The sequence below is a fragment of the Ictidomys tridecemlineatus genome, chromosome 15 (assembly GCF_052094955.1).
Source record: "Ictidomys tridecemlineatus isolate mIctTri1 chromosome 15, mIctTri1.hap1, whole genome shotgun sequence".
Taxonomy (NCBI): Eukaryota; Metazoa; Chordata; class Mammalia; order Rodentia; family Sciuridae; genus Ictidomys; species Ictidomys tridecemlineatus.
Genome location: NC_135491.1, coordinates 9,448,794 through 9,466,510, shown reverse-complemented (window position 1 = coordinate 9,466,510; position 17,717 = coordinate 9,448,794). Strand labels below are relative to the sequence as shown.

The 17,717-nt window shown below is 49.7% G+C and overlaps 1 long non-coding RNA gene across 1 annotated transcript; it reads right to left on the bottom strand.

Moving 5' to 3' along the window:
* Nucleotides 1-11,054: 11,054 nt before the first annotated feature.
* LOC144370755 (uncharacterized) lies at nt 11,055-17,313 on the bottom strand. The gene is made up of 2 exons (XR_013430684.1): nt 17,254-17,313; nt 11,055-14,834 (listed from the first exon to the last, which is right to left on the bottom strand). It is a non-coding gene; the product is annotated as an uncharacterized LOC144370755 (long non-coding RNA).
* Between the last annotated feature and the right edge of the window lie 404 nt (nt 17,314-17,717).

The window sequence follows — 17,717 nt, the reverse complement described above, 5'->3', positions numbered from 1 at the left end:
CCTCGCTTTGACCCATCCTTAAATTCCTTTCTGCAATGATGTCAAGAACCCTCACAGTCTTGATTGAGGCCAACCTCCCTTTGGGGACCTCCTTAGGACCCTGTCCTGGGGCCAACATGATTGCTGTAAAATTTAAATGAGATGGAGTAATTGATTGAATAATGTTTATAGTTTTTAAAATCAATAAATGTTCCCAGCTGTGCATGCCGGCATACCCTATGTCTCAGCCCCCCCTTGGGTGGTTGAGGCAGGATTATGGAGCCTAGGAGTTCAGGGCCAGCCTGGGTAACAAAGCCAGACCTTGGCTTAAAAAAAAAAAAAAAGCTAATGTCATCAGACATTATCTTATCTCTACCAATACCTGACACAGTCTCGCTCCCATTTTCCTGACTTGGAAGCAGTTGAGAATAATGAAGTTCATAGTGGCCCAAACCCACTGCCTGAGCAGGTGATTTGAACTCAGGTCTCTCTGACTTGGGTCTACATCTTTATCTTTCATCAGCCACCATGGCTACCCCTGGGCTTAGCTCCTCTCCAAGCAGGGACATTTCTTCAAGGAATTGTCGTTTATTCTTAGCACAGTGTTCAGCCCTGGTTGGGCTGTGCTAAGGACTCAGAAGTGACCAAGATAGTCTGGATCTATCTTCCTGGGACCCAAACAGTCCAATGGGAGATGCAGACACATCCCCAGAGTGTAAAAGGATGGGATTGAAGATTCCAGAAAGGATGCTTGACACAGCCTGGCGAATCAGGGAGGGCTTCCCAGAGGAGGAGGCATCATTGAGCTGAGACAGGAAGGAGCTGGGCTGCTGAAGTTTAATCCCCAAAGTCTTATGTTAATGGTATTAAGAGAGGGGAGACTTAATCCAATGATGGTATTTAGATCCCACAGAATTAGGGTCAGACTCTTCCTCTGGGCATCTGTCCATTCAGTAGTTCATTCCTTCAGTCATTCGACAAACCACAGCCACAGAACACTGAGAGGCATCTAATTCAATGAGACAGATCCCTGTGTGTGTGTGTGTGTGTGTGTGTGTGTGTGTGTGTGTATACCCAGGGCACTTTAACACTAAGGTACACTCCCAGCTTTTTGTTTTAGATGGGCTCTCCTGGAGTTGCCCAGGCTGGGCATCCTTGTGATCCTCTTGCCTACGCCTCCCCAGTCGCTGGGATTACAGGTGTGCCACGGTGCCCAGAACATTTATCTATTTTTAACAAGGAAAAAAGCAGGTTGCAGGAGGATGTATACAAAATAAGGCACCATGTCACTTGTGAGCAAAAGCAAGTGACCATACGCCAGCATCTGTTACAAATGCATTGCTTATCTGCAAAAATTCCCAGAAACTGCTACAGTGGTTGCATTCAGGAAGGAAAGCTGTGGCTTTGCGGTAGTTTGCAGGCATCATGGAATTGCTCAATGACTGGGTAAATCACTCATCCCTCCAGCCTGATTTCGCTCAGCAGGGAAATGGGTACAGTTGTCGTTTCTGCCTCAGAGATGGTGGAAAGGACTGAGAACTCGTGCATGAGCCCCTTAGCTGGTGCTGGCAAAGCTCAGACCCCGGGAATTATAAACTACAATGACCTTTTACAGATAAGGACTCGAAGAAAGTTCTGCCTGTAGTCCCAGTTACTTGGGAGGTTGAGGCAAGAGGATCACTTGATCTCAGGAGTTCGAGACCAGTATGGTATGGAGACCCCAGCTCAAAAAAAAAAAAAAAATACACGATTCTAAGGAGAAAACACGTTTTGCAGTGTGTTCCCCCAGGCAGGTCCGGGGCCAGAGGCGGGTTGCTCCCTCCAGGAGCTTTGAGGATCCCAGGACCATGGGGCAAAGGGAGGCCTGTAAGGAGCCAGCAGTTGGGCTTCAGGTGCAGCCGCAGCTGAAGTTCCTGGCAGCCCTCCTGGGAATCTGAGCCCAGGGAGGGGTATGAAGAGATGGCCAGGCCACTTGGGCAACGTGGGCATAGGGCAAAGTCCGTGCTCAGCCTTCAGGGTGGGAGTGCCAGGCTGGGCAGCAAGGTGGAGGCAGGAGACTCCAAAACCTCGGCCCCCAGGGAGGGGAGGGGTGGGGAGGAGGGGTCAAAGCAGGAAGCGGGTTAGGATCGGGTTCAGGATTGGCCGGTGGTGCACCAGCCCCCTTCCCGCCTCTGACACGAAGAAAACGTGCTAGCAGGCTTCAGATCCCCTTCCCCGCCCCCTCCCCCAAACCTCCTACCCAGATTCCGATTTCAACACTGTAAAGAAAGGCCTGTTTCTGGGAAGGGGGTGAGAGGGGCCGGAGGAGGCAGGGCCAGCGCTGAGGAATCTGGACTGCACACGGCAGAGAGGCCCTTCCTGGCCCTGCTGGGCCACCGGGACCTAGGTAGCTGCCTGTGGTCAGAATGTCACCGAGAATGCTCCTCCCTCTGATCTGTATCCATGCACCCCTTTTCTGAGCACCTCGTATGTGTCCAGCCTGGGGCTGGGTGGCTCTGGGGACCCCACAGTAACTGAGACAGCCCTGACTCCTGGCTTCCTGGACTCAGTCCAGTGGAGAAGGCAGATCCACTGCCAGACAAGGATGACCCCGAGTAGACAGGATGGGGACAGGGATGAGAGAGCTCAGAGGGGACAGTTCTGAAGGAGGGGGCATCTAGGGGAGATTTTGAAGACTGTCAGCAATGGAGGAGTACTGGCAGTGGACAGGGCGAAGTCCTGGAGGCAAGAAAGGTTTGGATAATTTGTAGAATAGTTTGGGCCGACGCCGAGGCACTCGCCTGTAATCTCAGTGGCTGGGGAGGCTGAGACAGGAGGATCATGAGTTCAAAGCCAGCCTCATCAACAGCGAGGCACTAAGCAACTCGGTGAGTCCCTGTCTCTAAATAAAATACAAAATAGGACTGGAGATGGGGCTCAGTGGTTGAGTGGCTCAGAGTTCAATCCCCAATGCAAAAAAAAAAAAAAGAAAGAAAGAAAGAATAGTTTGATTTGATTGATATAGGAAATTCAAAGGGAAGCTGGGTGTAGTGGCTCACACCTGTAATTCCAGCGACTTGGAAGCTGAGGCAGGAGGATCAAAGTTTGAGATCAAAGTTTTGCCCAGGCAAAACTCAGAGAGAACCTCAAGCAATTTAGCAAGACTCTGTCTCTGCTGGGACAGTGATGCACACCTGTAATCCCAGCAGCTCAAGAGGCTGAGGCAGGAGGATCACAAGTTCAAAGAGAGCCTCAGCGATTTAGCGAGACCCTAAGCAACTTAGCAAGACCCTGACTCTAAATAAAATATAAGAAAGGTCTGGGGGGCTGGGGATGTGGCTCAAGGGGTAGCGCACTTGCCTGGTATGCGCGGGGCATTGGGTTCGATCCTCAGCACCACATACAAATAAAGATGTTGTGTCCACCTAAAACTAACAAAAAAAAAAAAGTAGATATTTAAAACAATATTCCCCCCCCCTCTCAGAAAGAAGAGAAAAGAAAAGAAAAGAAAGGTCTGGGGATGTAGCTAAGTTGTAAAGTGTCCCTGTGTTCAATCACAAGTACAAAATGGGTAAAGGGTAGGGGGAGAAAAAGAAAAGAAAATTCAAAGGGAAAACTCACAAGAAATGAGTCAGGACATTTGGTGGACAGGAGCCCAACCAAATGGACAGAAATCTCTGAAGAGGCTGAAGCTAGGGGGCTCAGGTATAGCATTTGCTTTGTATGCCTCAGGCCCTGGCTTCCACACCTAACACCCAAAATAAGAATAAAGTAACACATACTACCTGAGTGCCCGTCCCAGCCCTGGCCCTGTCCTGGGTCATCCTGGGCTAAGAAGGCTCCCAGCTCATCAAGACACCACTGTTCTAGCCCAGGGTGGGAGTTCATGCCTATAATTCCAGCTATTCAGGAAGCTGAGACAGGATCACAAGTTTGAGGTCAGCCTTGGCAATTTAGCAAGACTCTCTCTCAAAATAAAACGGGCTGGGGATGGAGCTCAATGTATGCTTGCCGAGCAAACACCAGGCCCTGCCTTCAATCCCCAGTACTACAAAAAAGAAAAAGAAGAAAGAAAAAAAAAAAGCCCCAGTGGGTTCACTGGACCACAGCCAAGGTACCCACAGGGCCATGCCTACCTGAGAAAATCTGGGTCTCTTTCTTCAGTGTTTCTCAGGTTTCTTCAGTTTCCAAAGATCCCCTGCATTCCTTGGCCACAGTCTCCATCTTCAACACGCTCAGTTCAGCGTCTGCAAGCTTGCTCAGACGTTCCCTTACCTCCTTCGGGCCACATGGATAATCCAGGATGATCTTCCCATCTCACAAACCTTACCTGAATCACACCTGTGACACAGAAGTCACACCTGCCTCTGTTGCCCTGTGAACAGACTCTAGGCCCCTGTGTCTTTGGGCACCATCATTCAGTCAAGCACAGGAGCTCTGGGTGGAGAAGGTGTGTGCAAATCTGTAAGACTAAAGGGGAGAAGCAATGGAGACTGAGGCGGGCAGGCAGAGGAACTCAAGGGACAGGTGGAATGATCTGGAAGCAAAGTACGGCAAGGTCTGGCGGCCCTCAGTCCACAGGTTCCACATCATTTAAATATTTAGGGGAAAAAAATTACATCTGTACTAAATATGCATAGGCTTTTTTACCTTGTCATTCTACCCAATATGACAATTATTTACATAGCATTTACATTATGGATTGTTTTTTGCTTTTTGTACTGGGGATTAAACTCAGAGGTACTCCACCACTGAGCCACATTCCCAGACCTATTGGATTTTATTTAGAGATAGGGTCTCTCTGAGTTCCTTAGCACCTCGAATTTGCTGAGGCTGGCTTTGAACTCACGGTTCTCCTGTCTCAGCCTCCCAAGCCACTGGGATTACAGTTGTGTGCCACTGTACCCAGCTACATTGTGTTATTAGTCATTTAGAGATAAATTAAAATATAGGAGAGGATATAAGTGGATTCTATGCAAATACTACGACACTTTATATAAGGGACTTATGTCTCCTCTGATTTTGGTCCTCAGGAGATTGATTCTGGGATATATTTTTTCAGCTTTATTTCCATAGCTTTGGAAGACAGGCAGCCCTTATTTTGCAGGATCCTGAAATGCACAAATTTCTGTTGTCACAATTAGTTAAATAAGATTCATTCCCCTAACAACATGGATCAAAATTTAGCTTCCAGTGGTGTAGTAAGAGTGAGTTAGTTGCATAAACTGTACATTTCCTGCTAGCCCTTGATTCCTGTGTTATCAGGAGGAGGGGAGATCAAACATGACAAATGATACTGAAGAGAAACCAGGAAGAGACTTGTGCATCCACCATGAAGGTAGCCACAGGGGTCCCTGGAGACCTGTGGGGCCCTTCCTTAAGACAGTGCCTTTGATAGCCAGGCATGGTGGCACACGCCTGTGATCCCAGCAGCTTGGGAGGCTGAAGCAGAGGATCGCGAGTTCAAAGCCAGCCTCAGCAACTCTGTGAGACCCTGTCTCTAAATAAAATATAAAAAAGTGGGGGGCGGGGGAGACTGGGGATGTAGCTCAGTGATTAAGCACCCCTGGGTTGAATCCCTGATACACATACACAAAAAAAGACAGTGACTTTGAGATTAGCTATAAAGAGAAGCAGAGAAGCAGTGCAAAGAGGTTGTGGGATCAAAGGAGATCCATTTTCATGCATATTTAACTTTTAGGAATTCAACTACATGTGCTGGGGGGAAAAGGAAGGAAGGAAGGGAGAGAGGGAAGAAAGAGGGTTTAAACAGTGAGGGAGGCTGAGCTGGTAGAGCTCAGAGGTAGAGCATGCGCTTAACACGCATGAGGTCCTGGGTTTGATCCCCAGCACCACAAAAAAAAAAAAAAAATCTAAAAGATGAACATTTCCCCCAGTTTGATTCCCCTGTGAAGCTGGAAAGGAAATATGAGTTTCTCATCCTGGAAAAACTCAGGGTTTCTCAGTTCTTCTCACAGGTGCCTCACTTCTCTGAATGTGAATCTAGTGTTTAAAGGTACATATTTTTCTAACAACATTATTCTCAAACTCAAGTTGACAACTTCATTTTTGCTTGGCTGAAGATAAAAATGTTTACATTCTGATGAGAAAACTGGTCCTGTTTGACTTAATAGGAGAAATCATGCTCATTAGCCTATTGGTGTGTATTGACTCTATTTGAGTTTCTCTTGACTACATGTTTCAGTTAGGATGAGCTAGGTTCTGCAGCAGTAACAAACAGTTCCAACCTCCCACTGGCTTATAATGACCACTCGTGAGAAACATGTCCATCTGTGATTGATCTACTGGGGTGACAGAACAGCCTCCATTGGAAATGTGGCAATGTGACATGCAATACTACACACTAGCTCTTTTTCTTTAATATTTATTTTTCAATTTTTGGTGGACACAACATCTTTATTTTATTTTATGTGGTGCTCAGGATCGAACCCAGCGCCTCTCGCATGCCAGGCGAGCTTGAACCACATCCCCAGCCCTACACACTAGCTCTTAAAAGCTTCCACCTGGAGTAACACGTTATTTCTCTGACATGTCACTGGCCAAAGCAAGTTATCCTGTCAAGCCTAATTCAGAGAAGAGAGGTGAAATCCTACTGTGTGTTCAGGAAAGAAGAATGGGAATAGTGCTGAACAACCCTAAAGTATACTAGAGCCTAGCTGGCACAGTGGTGCATGCCCGTAATCCCAGTGGCTTGGGAGGTTGAGGTAGGAGGATTGTGAGTTCAAGGCCAGCCTTGGCAACCTAATAAGGCAACTTAGTGGTGTTACAGGAAAGTAAGGAGCTGAAACTCCAAACCTTGGTTCTTGTATTCCAACGGAAGAAGATTTAGAGTCAGAAACCAAAATCATGCAAGAGAACTTTGCTTAAGCAAAAAGGACTCTCAAGGAAGTGGGTGGGCTGTCTCCGAGCAGAGAATGACAAAGGAGACACTTTTTGGTGTTTGCCAGAAGGACTAGGGACCACCTCTGCCTCTTCACCAATCGGTGTTCAACCCCTCCTTCACGGGTGGTGGAGTTTTTGACCATCATTGGTCCACTCTGGAACGGTCATGGTGGCCATCCTACTTAGGGGGCTTCATCTACAAGTCAATCCCATGTTAACGTGGGCCCTGGGGTCAGAAGCTGGGCAGAAGTTATCTTAGTGTGCCTGCGCTACTAAAGGTCTCTTCCTCCCCAGACAAATGGAGACACCTTTAGCCATGAGTCAGTCCCATGAATCCTCTTCTCTTGACATATTTCCCCATTAGCTCCTTTTGTTTCTCTTTCTTTTCTACAAACTACCATGTTTTGCTTTCTTGTTTACTTTGGAAGAAGTTCAAAGAAGACCCTAAAGTAATTTAAAGAATGCCTGTGAGCTGGGCACGGTGGCACACACCTGTAATCCCAGAGGCTCAGGAGGCTGAGGCAGGAGGATCATAAATTCAAAGCCAGCCTCAGCCATGGCGAGGCACTTAGCAACTCAGTGAAACCCTGTCTCTAAATAAAATATAAAATAGGGCTGAGGATGTGGCTCAGTGGTTGAAAACCAAAAAAAAAAAAAAAAAAAAAAAAACCAACTGTGACCTTGCCTGTATTTTTTTTTTTTTAAAGAGAGAGTGAGAGAGACAGAGAGAATTTTTAATGTTTTATTGTTTAGTTCTCGGCGGACACAACATCCTTGTTGGTATGTGGTGCTGAGGATCGAACCCGGGCCGCACGCATGCCAGGCGAGCGCGCTACCGCTTGAGCCACATCCCCAGCCCAACCTTACCTGTATTTCACTGCTCATTGCTTGCTACTATCTAACATTGGTCCCTGTCTCAAAATAAAAAAAAAACAAAGAGCGCTGGGGATGTGGCTTCGTGATTAAGGGCCCCTGGGTTCAATATTATATGCTGATTCTTGAATTCTACTCCTCCAACTGGACTCCAGGATTTCTCAGTGACCAAGAAAGAAATCAACTTAGTCAAGAACAAAAGGAACTGCACTGCTTTGGGGCTAGTTAGGATTTGCAATCTGAGAAAACACAGAGACTCGAGCAGTCTTGAAGATGTATTCCAAACTTCTACAAAATGGCAGCTATATTTATAGCTTTGTAGCTTTAAGCTGCCAGAGGGTTGGGAATGACATTATTTGTTAGTCAGAAATTATGGGTTGGTGCTGACAAAAGTTAAATTGTAAGAAAGGGATTGGGTGTAATCTCAGTCTATGGGCAGTTTGGGGTGGTTTCTAGTACAGAAGGTTGACAGAGATTAACAATGTTTCAAAAGTCAATTCACATGGGGGTGGGGGGTGGGGGGTGGGGGGGCATGTCTGCAGCCCACTGGAAAGGTCCAGCTTTGGATGAGGCCGAGACTTGTTCTCAGTGGCCTCCCAACTCCATTTTAAGTGCCCTGAACCAATGCTACTCCATCTTGGTCTTTTGTTTGTTTGTTTTGTTTGTTTTCTTAAGAATTTAATCTTTATTTTTTTTATTTATTTGGTTTTTTAAATTTTTTTTAATGTTATTTTAGGGCTGGGGCTGTGGCTCAGAGGTCGAGCACTCGCCTAGCATGTGTGGGGCCCTGGATTCCATCCTCAGCACCACATAAAAATAAAATAAGGGTATTGTGTTCACCCACAATATTTTAAAAAATATTTTATTTTAGTTGTGGATAGACCTTTCATTTATTTATTTTTATGTGGTGCCGAGTATCAAACCCAGTGCCTCACACATGTCAAGCAAGTACGCTACCACTGAGCCCCAGCCCAGCCACCATCTTGGTCTTTCTCCCCTCGCCATTAGTAGGGTCTATATAGCTCTGTTTTTGTTAGATAAAAATGATCGGCTGCTACTGCTTGCGACGAGGCTCCTGTGCACGTCCCTCACAGACCCGACTAAAGATCAAAATGCAGTCACTTGTGCTGAAGTTCTCTGTCACCAAACTGAAACTAAGTTGCTTTCTGATCTTCTGAGAAATTGAGGTAGGATAGGAGAAATAAGGGTAAGTACAAAGGAGAGTAATAAGGAAAGGAAACAAAACATAACTTTAAACCTCACCTTTACTCTCCAGCCCTGTTTTCCTCCAAGCCAGAAAGCCAAAAAAAGAGAAAAAAAGCCTTTGACTCTTAGAGTACGGCAAGTCTAGGTGAGGACTGCCTACATCCATCGCTAGTTTACCCAACATATTTTTTTCAGACTAAAGAAAATGAAGGGAAAATATCGTTAGAGACTTATGCTATGGAAATATTCCAAACTATGTGAATGGATGACATCAACAGGGATCCTGAAGGGAACCAGAACACTGCGGTCTGCCTCATGCTCCAGGATTAAGAGCATTGAGCTCTCCAGGATGACGTCACCCCACTCACTTCCGATGTTCACTGTTTATAGTTTTGCCTAAAAGTAGAGCCCAAGCCAGGTGCAGTGGTGCAGCGTGCAATCCCAGCCTGGGTCAGGAGGATTGCAAGTTCGAAGCCAGCCTCAGCAACTTAGAATGAGTCTGTCTCAAATTTAAAAAAAATAAAAATAAAAAAGAGGCTGGGGATTAGCTCAGTAGTACAGCTACTCTGGGTTTAATCCTCAGTATCATGCACATGAAAAATAATCCTTAATTTTTTTTTCTTTTTTTTTGGCTACCAGGCATTGAACTCAGGGGCACTTGACCTGAGCCACATCCCCAGCCCTGTTTTGTATTTTATTTACAGACAGGGTCTTACTGAGTTGTTTAAGGCCTCACTAAATTACTGAGGCTGGCTTTGATCCTCCTGCCTCAGCCTCCCAAACTGCTGGGATTACAGATGTGCACCACTGTACACATACGTTAATTTTTGTAATTTTTGTCCTATGACATTTTTAAACCTCAGGTGTCAGCCTAGTTCATATTAATTTATAAAATAAATCAGTGACTCTCAACCAAGCGTTTAAATGAGTATGTGTGTGAGAGGGGGTGTTTATATATACCTTCCCCTTCATTTGACCAACATCTTTAGATTTTCATCAGGGTCTCAGGGACACCGTGAGTCCTGTGAACCCCGAGGCTGACCTTCAAGGCCTCCTAGGGCCCAGGGCCCTCCGTCCCAGCCCTGTTCACCCTGGGCGGTCACTGTCTGGGGATGGGTCTACCCCCTCCACTGGACCGGGCATAGGGGCTGTCTCTGCCTCTGCTTGCCCTCACCATGCCCCGCTCGGGCCAGGCAAAGCAGCAGGGGCTCCTGGGGGAGTGTGGGTGACTCAAGCAGGAAGGAAGGAGGCTGTGGGAGACCCTTGGGTGCAGCTGAGCTGAGAGGCAGAGGCGCTTCCTGCCCGGGCCCTGCTGGGAGCAGCAGCCTGGGAACTGGAGAAGGCCTGCCTTCCCACCTTCTGATCATTTATTCAAGAGCTGGCTCCTTCTCGGTCAGGTCCCCGGGGTTGGCGGTACCTGTTGACACTCGGGTTTCTGGGCCCAGAGCTGGGGTGTTGGGTGCTGCCCTCCTCAGCTCCCCCAGATCCAGCCAAGGCTGGGGCGAGTCTCCCAGGGCCACTGTCCCTGCCAGCCCTCCGCACCCTGGCCTAGGACCCCACAGGTGTCTTGGGGCTCAGGTGACCTGGATAGAAAGACATTCGATGCTTCCCAGGAGGCGGGATAAGACAGTGGTGAAATGGGGGGGGTGCGTCCACTTCTCAGCTGACCCTGGGGGGGTTGCATTCTGAGCCTCAGGTCCCCTCTGGTCTACCGCAGAAGGAAGGCAGTGTCTGTCTGGGTGCACGGAAGGAAGCAGAAGAACAAATAAAGGCCTTGACCTAGCCTTGACCCGGCCAGAGGAGATGGTGGGGGGGAGGCTTTTATTCTCTGGGAGCCCAGTCAGAAGTGAGCCAGGCCACCCTCCAGAGGCCCAGACAGGTCCTGGCCCTGGGGGTAGGGGTGGGGGGTGGGGCTGAGGTTTGAGGTTCTGGGAGGAGTAAGGGGGGCCAGGAGCCCACCCTGAAGTTTCTAAAAGGTCATGGCTCTGCCCTACAGGTTTGAGGGACAGAGGGGACCTGGCCCTGTTAGGAGCCCATTCTGAGCAGACAGCCCGTTCCCAGTGACTACGTGGGTGTCCCCGCCACGGGTGACTGGCCCCAAGAAGCAGGACATTTTGCGTCTGGGAGCCCTCACAGCTGCAGACTGCCTGGGGCCAGAGAGCCCTGTGGGAGCCGCCTCTGGCCTTGAGAGGCCCTCTAGACTCCAGGGGACAGTCCCCAAATCCTGGCCTCCCCCAGGCCCTGGGCCTCCATTTGAGAGGTGCTGGAATCTGCACTTCGACTGGGGGAGGGAGCCTGAGGGCCCTGGGTAAAGTCCTCTCGACCTCCTCGCCCCCTCGGTGGCACTGTGGGGAGGGAAGGGGAGGGCAAGGGGACATTTCCACCTCAGGATCCAGAGGCCTAGGAGTGGGGCATGTGAAGGCACATTAGAAACCGGCAGGCACAATCTCTCTCAGTCCAGACAAGCAAACTGTCCCCGAGCCCCACAGCAGACAATGAAAGAGCCCAGGGGCAAGCGGAAGGCTGCCTGGTGGGTAGGACAGCTGGAGGGACACAGGCCATCCAGAACCACAGAAGAGCCACACAGCCTGGGTACCTCAGCAGCCCACGGTCTGCCTGCCCTTTGCTCTTTTCTTTGTTTTTCTTGAGGCTGGCCTCACATTCCTGGGCTCAAGCGATCCTCCTGCCTCAGCCTCCTGTGCAGCTGGAGTAACAGGCCCATGCCACCACACCTGGCTATTTTAGATTCTAAGCATCTTAAGCCTCCTCATTTTTTTAAATTGTGGTAGAAGAAACATGGCCCGAGCTGCCAAAGGGTGCCAATATGGAAGACAATGGAGCCATCGAGCCGAGACAGGTCGCGATGAGTCGTTCCAGCTCCTGAAACTATCATCTCTGCCTGAAGCCAAAGGGGTGATGACTTTTCTTTCAAGTGAGCAGTCAACTCCAGAGTTTGCCGAATATAGTTCCGGTTGGGTTTTCAGTAGAACAGAAACAAGACAGACAGATACAGGGAACAGACAAGTGGGTTTAACCTGATGACAGGCCACGAGAGGTAAGTTCCCAAGGGGAAAAAGTATAAGCAAACAAGATGGTGGGTTAGGCATAGTAACCCTGGTGGCTCGGGAGGCTGAGGCAGGAGGATTGAAAGTTTGAGGCCAGCCTCAGCAATTTAGTGAGGCCCTAGGCGACTTAGCGAGACCCTGTCTCAAAATAAAAAATAAAAGGGCGGGGGATGTGGCTCAGTGGTTAAGCAGCTCTGGGTTCAATCCCTGGTACCAAAAAAAAAAAAAAAAAGAGTGGTGGGCCAAGGTTCCTGTTAGGGGGTGGAGAGCAGATCCTTAAAGTGACTGCCATGTGGAGTTTATAAGGGGTCATGGTGAGGCCACCAAATAACCTTCCACCTTACAAGAGGAAGGGACAAGGCCTTCCTATGAAAGAAAATCCAAAGATTACATCCTAGAAGTAGCCAGAACCATCAAAGGGTTCAGGCGGCCAAGTTGGCATCGTCTGTTGGTGGGGGTGGAAATGGGCACAGCCTCCTCGAAAAGCCACGAGGCAGCGGCCATTCACTTTGGAACCTCCCACGCCCCTGGACACAGCGACTCCTGGAGGGATTTATGCCCCAGCTGGAGTCTGAAGCGCGGGCATCCTGGCGCCCTGTTGGCACCAGCTGAAGTCTGTCCACAGACGGTGCACCAGGGTGGAACCCGCCAAACCCGCGCGGCCCATCCCTGAAGTCCAGCTCTGTGCGCTTTACAGAAGTCTCCCCGGGTCTCTGGGCCAGCGTTGGCATGCTGGGCAGGCTTAACCCCAGCTCCTGGGGAGCAAGCAGCCCTGAGGCCCAGCGAGGGCCAATTTCTGCAGTGTAAACACCCCCACCACGTCTGATTCAGAAATACTTCTATTCATCATTGATTGATTGATTGATTGGTTGATTGATTGGTGCTGGGCATGGAACCCAGAGCCTCACACATGCCAGGCAAGTGCTGTACCGCTGAGCCACACCCCCAGCCCACCCAGACTGGTTTTTAAGTTACTGAAGAGACACCATCCAAAGCGAAGTTCAGAAATACCACCCTGTGCTGGGCGCAGTGGCACCTGCCTGCGATCCCAGCAGCTTGGGAGGCTGAGGCAGGAGCAGCGCAAGTTCAAAGCCAGCCTCAGTAAAAGTGAGGCGCTAAGCACCTCAGTGAGACCCTGTCTCTAAAGAAAATACAAAACAGGCTGGGGATGTGGCTCTGTGGTCGAGGGCCCCTGAGTTCAATCCCCGATACCAATACTCTAAGATATCATCTTACTCGGGTCAGAATGGCAGCTATTAGGAATACAAGCAACAACAAGTGCTGGCGAGGATGTGGGGGAAAAGGCACACTCATACATTGCTGGTGGGACTGCAAATTGGTGCAGCCAATATGGAAAGCAGTATGGAGATTCCTTGGAAAACGGGGAATGGATCCACCATTTGACCCAGCTATCCCTCTCCTCGCATTCTACAGGGACACAGCCACATCAATGTTTATAGCAGCACAATTCACAATAAACTGTGGAACCCACCTAGATGACCCTCAGTGGATGAATGGGTAAAAAAAAGTGTGTCATTTATACACAATGCAATATTATTCAGCAATAAAAGAGAATAAAATAATAATGGTCTTTGCAGGTAAATGGATGCAGCTGGAGAATATCATGCTCAGTGAAGTTAGCCAATCCCAAAAAACTAAATGCCAAATGTTTTCTCTAATGTAAGGATGTTGACTCCTGATGGGGTTGAGGGGGGAGCATGGGAGGATTAGACCAACACTAGATAGGGCAAAGGGGTGGGAGGGGAAGGGAGGGGGCACGGGGGTAGGAAAGACGGTGGAATGAGATGGACGTCATGACCCAGGGTACATGCATGAAGACACGAATGGTGTGACTCTACTTTGTGTACAACCAGAGACATGGAAAATTGTGCTCTATCTGTGTAATATGAACTGTAATACATTCTGCTGTCATATATAACAAATTAGAATAAATTTTTTAAAAATAATGTGAAAAAAAGAAAAAGAAAAAGAAAAACCTCCATGTGATATTTCCATGTGCAGATACAACAGACATGAATAACCTCAAGAGCATAGGTGAACAGTACAATGTAGTAAAAGATAGAGAATGCAATAAAGTTTGGCCAGCTATTACCTTTTATAATATATATATATATATTTTTTGACCTGTAAGTTTGGTATCTATATATGATCCCTTCCCTTCCCCCCTGCTTTTTTCTGGTACTGGGGATTGAACCCAAGGGCACTTTACCACTGAGCCAGCCCATTCTTTCTTTCTTTCTTTTATTTATTTAGTTTTAATTTTGACACGGTCTTGCTAAGCTGTGAGGCTGGCTGGCAACATCACTGTACCCGGCTGAACAATTGACAATCTAATTTTTAATACTAGCTGTGTTTAACAACTGGCTTGCACAATTCCCCAAAGTTGAGCAATCTTCTCTTGAGAACCGGCCCCAGAGCACACTAAGACACAGCTGGCTCTCCAGATGAAAGAAGTAAAAGCCAATTTTTGTGGAGAGGGGTGCTGGGAAAAGAACCCAGGGCCTCACATAGGCTAAAGGAGCACTCCAGGACTGAACAATATCCCCAGCCCCAAAATCCAAATTCTGGACGGTAGCCTAAAAGCTCTATTGCCTCTTGTAGTCCTCCTCACTCAGTCCCCTCCAGCCACCTTGGCCTCCTTCCTAGTCCTGGGACACACTGGACTCAGGGCCTTTGCATTTGCTGCTCCCCTTGCTATTCCCACCCTTACCAGATAACTCCACGACTTGCTTCTTCAGGACTTTGCTCAAATGTCCCCTGTTGCATTCCTCGCAACTAAAACACTCAGGGTCACTCCAGGGAACTGGGCTGCAGGAAATAACCACACAAGAGACAGAGATAACTTTTTCCTTGGGGTCCTGTGATGGCACCTTAAGGGTCCACAGAAAGAGAGAGAGAGAGAGAGAGAGAGAGAGAGAGAGAGAGAGAGAGAGAGAGAGAGAACATGCCGACTCCTTTTATTGAAGAGAAGCCATTCAAATGAAGCAAGGGGTCAGGTTTAGGGGGCTGAGTCTAGCTTCCTGATGTCCACTGTCAGCAGATTGACTGGCATCTAGGGAGGCCACACCCAAGGGCAGAGCAAGAGAAGGGGACACAAAAAGGGAGTTTCCATGGAACATTCTATCCCAAACAGGGCAAAGGGATAGTATCACAAAGGAACGGGTGAGCGTAGCTGGACCCCTGGTGCTGCAGGAAGGCACGCCTATGCAGGAAGAGACACATTTGCTACATTTTTACTACTCTCAAGATCGGGGCTACCATCTATAGGCACTTGAAAGTGGCCAGATCACAGGAAGTGACCGACAGTGTCTCAAACCAATCAGGAGAGGAAAATGCTGATCACATGACATAGTGGCCTCCCACAGTCCCCTCTGATCAAGGCCTTCTCTGACCACCCTGTGAAAAACAGAAAATGGAACCTGTCTCCCTGCGTCCCAACTTCTGCTCTCTGTTGTATCTATCCAGAGCAGTGACCTGATGCTGTTTGGGCCACCTGACCTACTGAGTAGTCAGATGTACTTGTCATTTTATTTATCTACTGTCTCCCTCCCTCACTAGGCTGTCACCTCCTTCAGTGCAGGAGACTTGCATCTGTATTGGCTTTTACCCTATCCCCCTGCCTCGAGCAGTGCCTGGCATACAGTAGGTGCTTAGAAACATGGTGTTGAGCCAGGCACGGTGGTGCCCTGTACTCCTATCAACTCCAGAGGCTGAGCAGGAGGATCACAAGTTCAAAGACAGCCTCAACAACTTAGCAAGACCCTATCTCAAAAAAAATATTTCTTCTTAGCACTAGGGACAAAACCCAAGACTCTACCAGGACTACTCTACCAATAGGCTACACGCCCAGCCCTTCTTATTTCTTATTCTGAAATAGGGTCTCACTAAGTTGCCTAGGTTGGCTGTGAACTTCAGTCCTCATGCCTCAGCCTCCCGAGTCACTGGTATTGAACTGGCTCTAGCTCAGCGGTTCCTTAGACACAGAATGTACAACCGAGTCACTGGTGTTACAGGTCTGGGCCACTGCACCTGGCATCCCGTTGCAAAAAGCCTTTTTTTCAATTTTAGTTGTAGTTGGACATCATGCTTTTAATTCTATTTATTTATAATATTTATTTTTCAGTTGTAGTTGGACACAACACCTTTATTCCACTTATTTATTTTTATATGGTGCTGAGGATCGAACACGTGCCAGGCGAGCGCTCTACCGCTGAGCCACAACCCCAGCTCTTGTTGCAAAGATTTTTAAAACAGGTTGAGAGTGTAGCTGAGTGGCAGAGTGCGTGCCGAGGGTGCACAAGGCCCTGGGATGAATCCCCAGAGCCAAAAATAGGGGAATACATAAACAAACCCTTAAGTCTAATCATCAAGTAGGCAGAGCCCGAGGAAGACCGTGCCATCCCTCTGCGTGTGCCTCTCCGGGGAGACCCGAAGCTTGGCCTTGCTGCTTCCTGGTGCTGGGAACCCGAGGCTCCTCTCAGCCTCTCCCACGGGGACCCAGCCCCTGGCCAGCTCTGCCGGCCTCTGATCTGGCCACTTCAGAGCCTCTACCTCGGGCCTGCAGCCCACCAGAGGCGGCTGGGGCCGGGCGTGCCCCCAGATGGGCCTTTGAGGACAGGATGAAAGAGGCCCAAGGGAGGTCCCGAGGTCCAGGGCCTCCCACAGCAGCCCTGAGGGGAGGCAGGAGGGGAGAGGGGAGGAGGCAGGCTTTCCGCGTCCCCTCCTGGGCCTCAGGAGTCAAGTCCACCATGTGCCTTCTGTCACCTAGTAACGTTTTTCAAGTGTTTATAATAAGCACCCGCTGGGCTGTCGCTGGGCTGTCGCAGGGAGCAGGGCTGAGGGACAGTGAGCCCAGGCGTCCCTCCAGGAGGCCAAGGCTGGGACAGTGGCCTAGCAGGCAGCAGGGACAGAGGCAGAGCTGCCAAGCCTCCAGGCCTGTCCCAGAGGGCCCCGCGTGGAATGTCCTGTGCAGATCCCTTGGAAGGCTCTGGGAGGCCGGCCTGACCCTCCCCGCGGCCTCTCCTCGCCGCTTCCAGGGTCTCCCAGAAAAACCCGCGCCCCTCTGGCCATGCAAAAAGGGCCCCGGCGACCACTCCCTTCCCGGCCTCCGTCCCCTCTCTTCTCTCTGTCCTCTCTCCTGGCCTTCTCCCCTACTTCACCTCCTCCTCCTCCTCCTCACCTCCCGCCTCCCCACCAGCCCCAGCCTCCCCCAGGACCCCGGCCTCACCTGCCCGGGCTCCACACCTTGGCCAGGGCTGTCCCCACGCCCCGCCTGGAGCTCCCTCCCCCACCCCGGAACTTAGAGGAGATCCTGGCTTCCTTCCTTCTCGGGACAAATATTTGCCAGACATCAGCTCTGTCAGGCCCTGTGCCAGGGCTGGGAGCAGAGGGTGAGGAGAGGCCGCGGCCTGGGGTGACGCAGGAAAGAAGCTGGCCACGCGGGAACTGCCGCCTTCAGGAGAACCAGCCTCCCTCCTGAACAGGCAGCGGGAAGCCCAGGGACTGGCCAGGGCAGGACCCGCCTGAGGGGCTGAGAGGGGGAGAAGGGCACTGACTGGCATTATTTGGGGGGTTGTTATCAACTCTCGGAGGAACTGACACCCCCTCTTCCTGGAAGCCCTTCTCCATGGAATCCATTGGGTCCCCGGTTCCCATCCTCTCCCCGCTGGGTTCTCTCTCTGGGCACTCCCA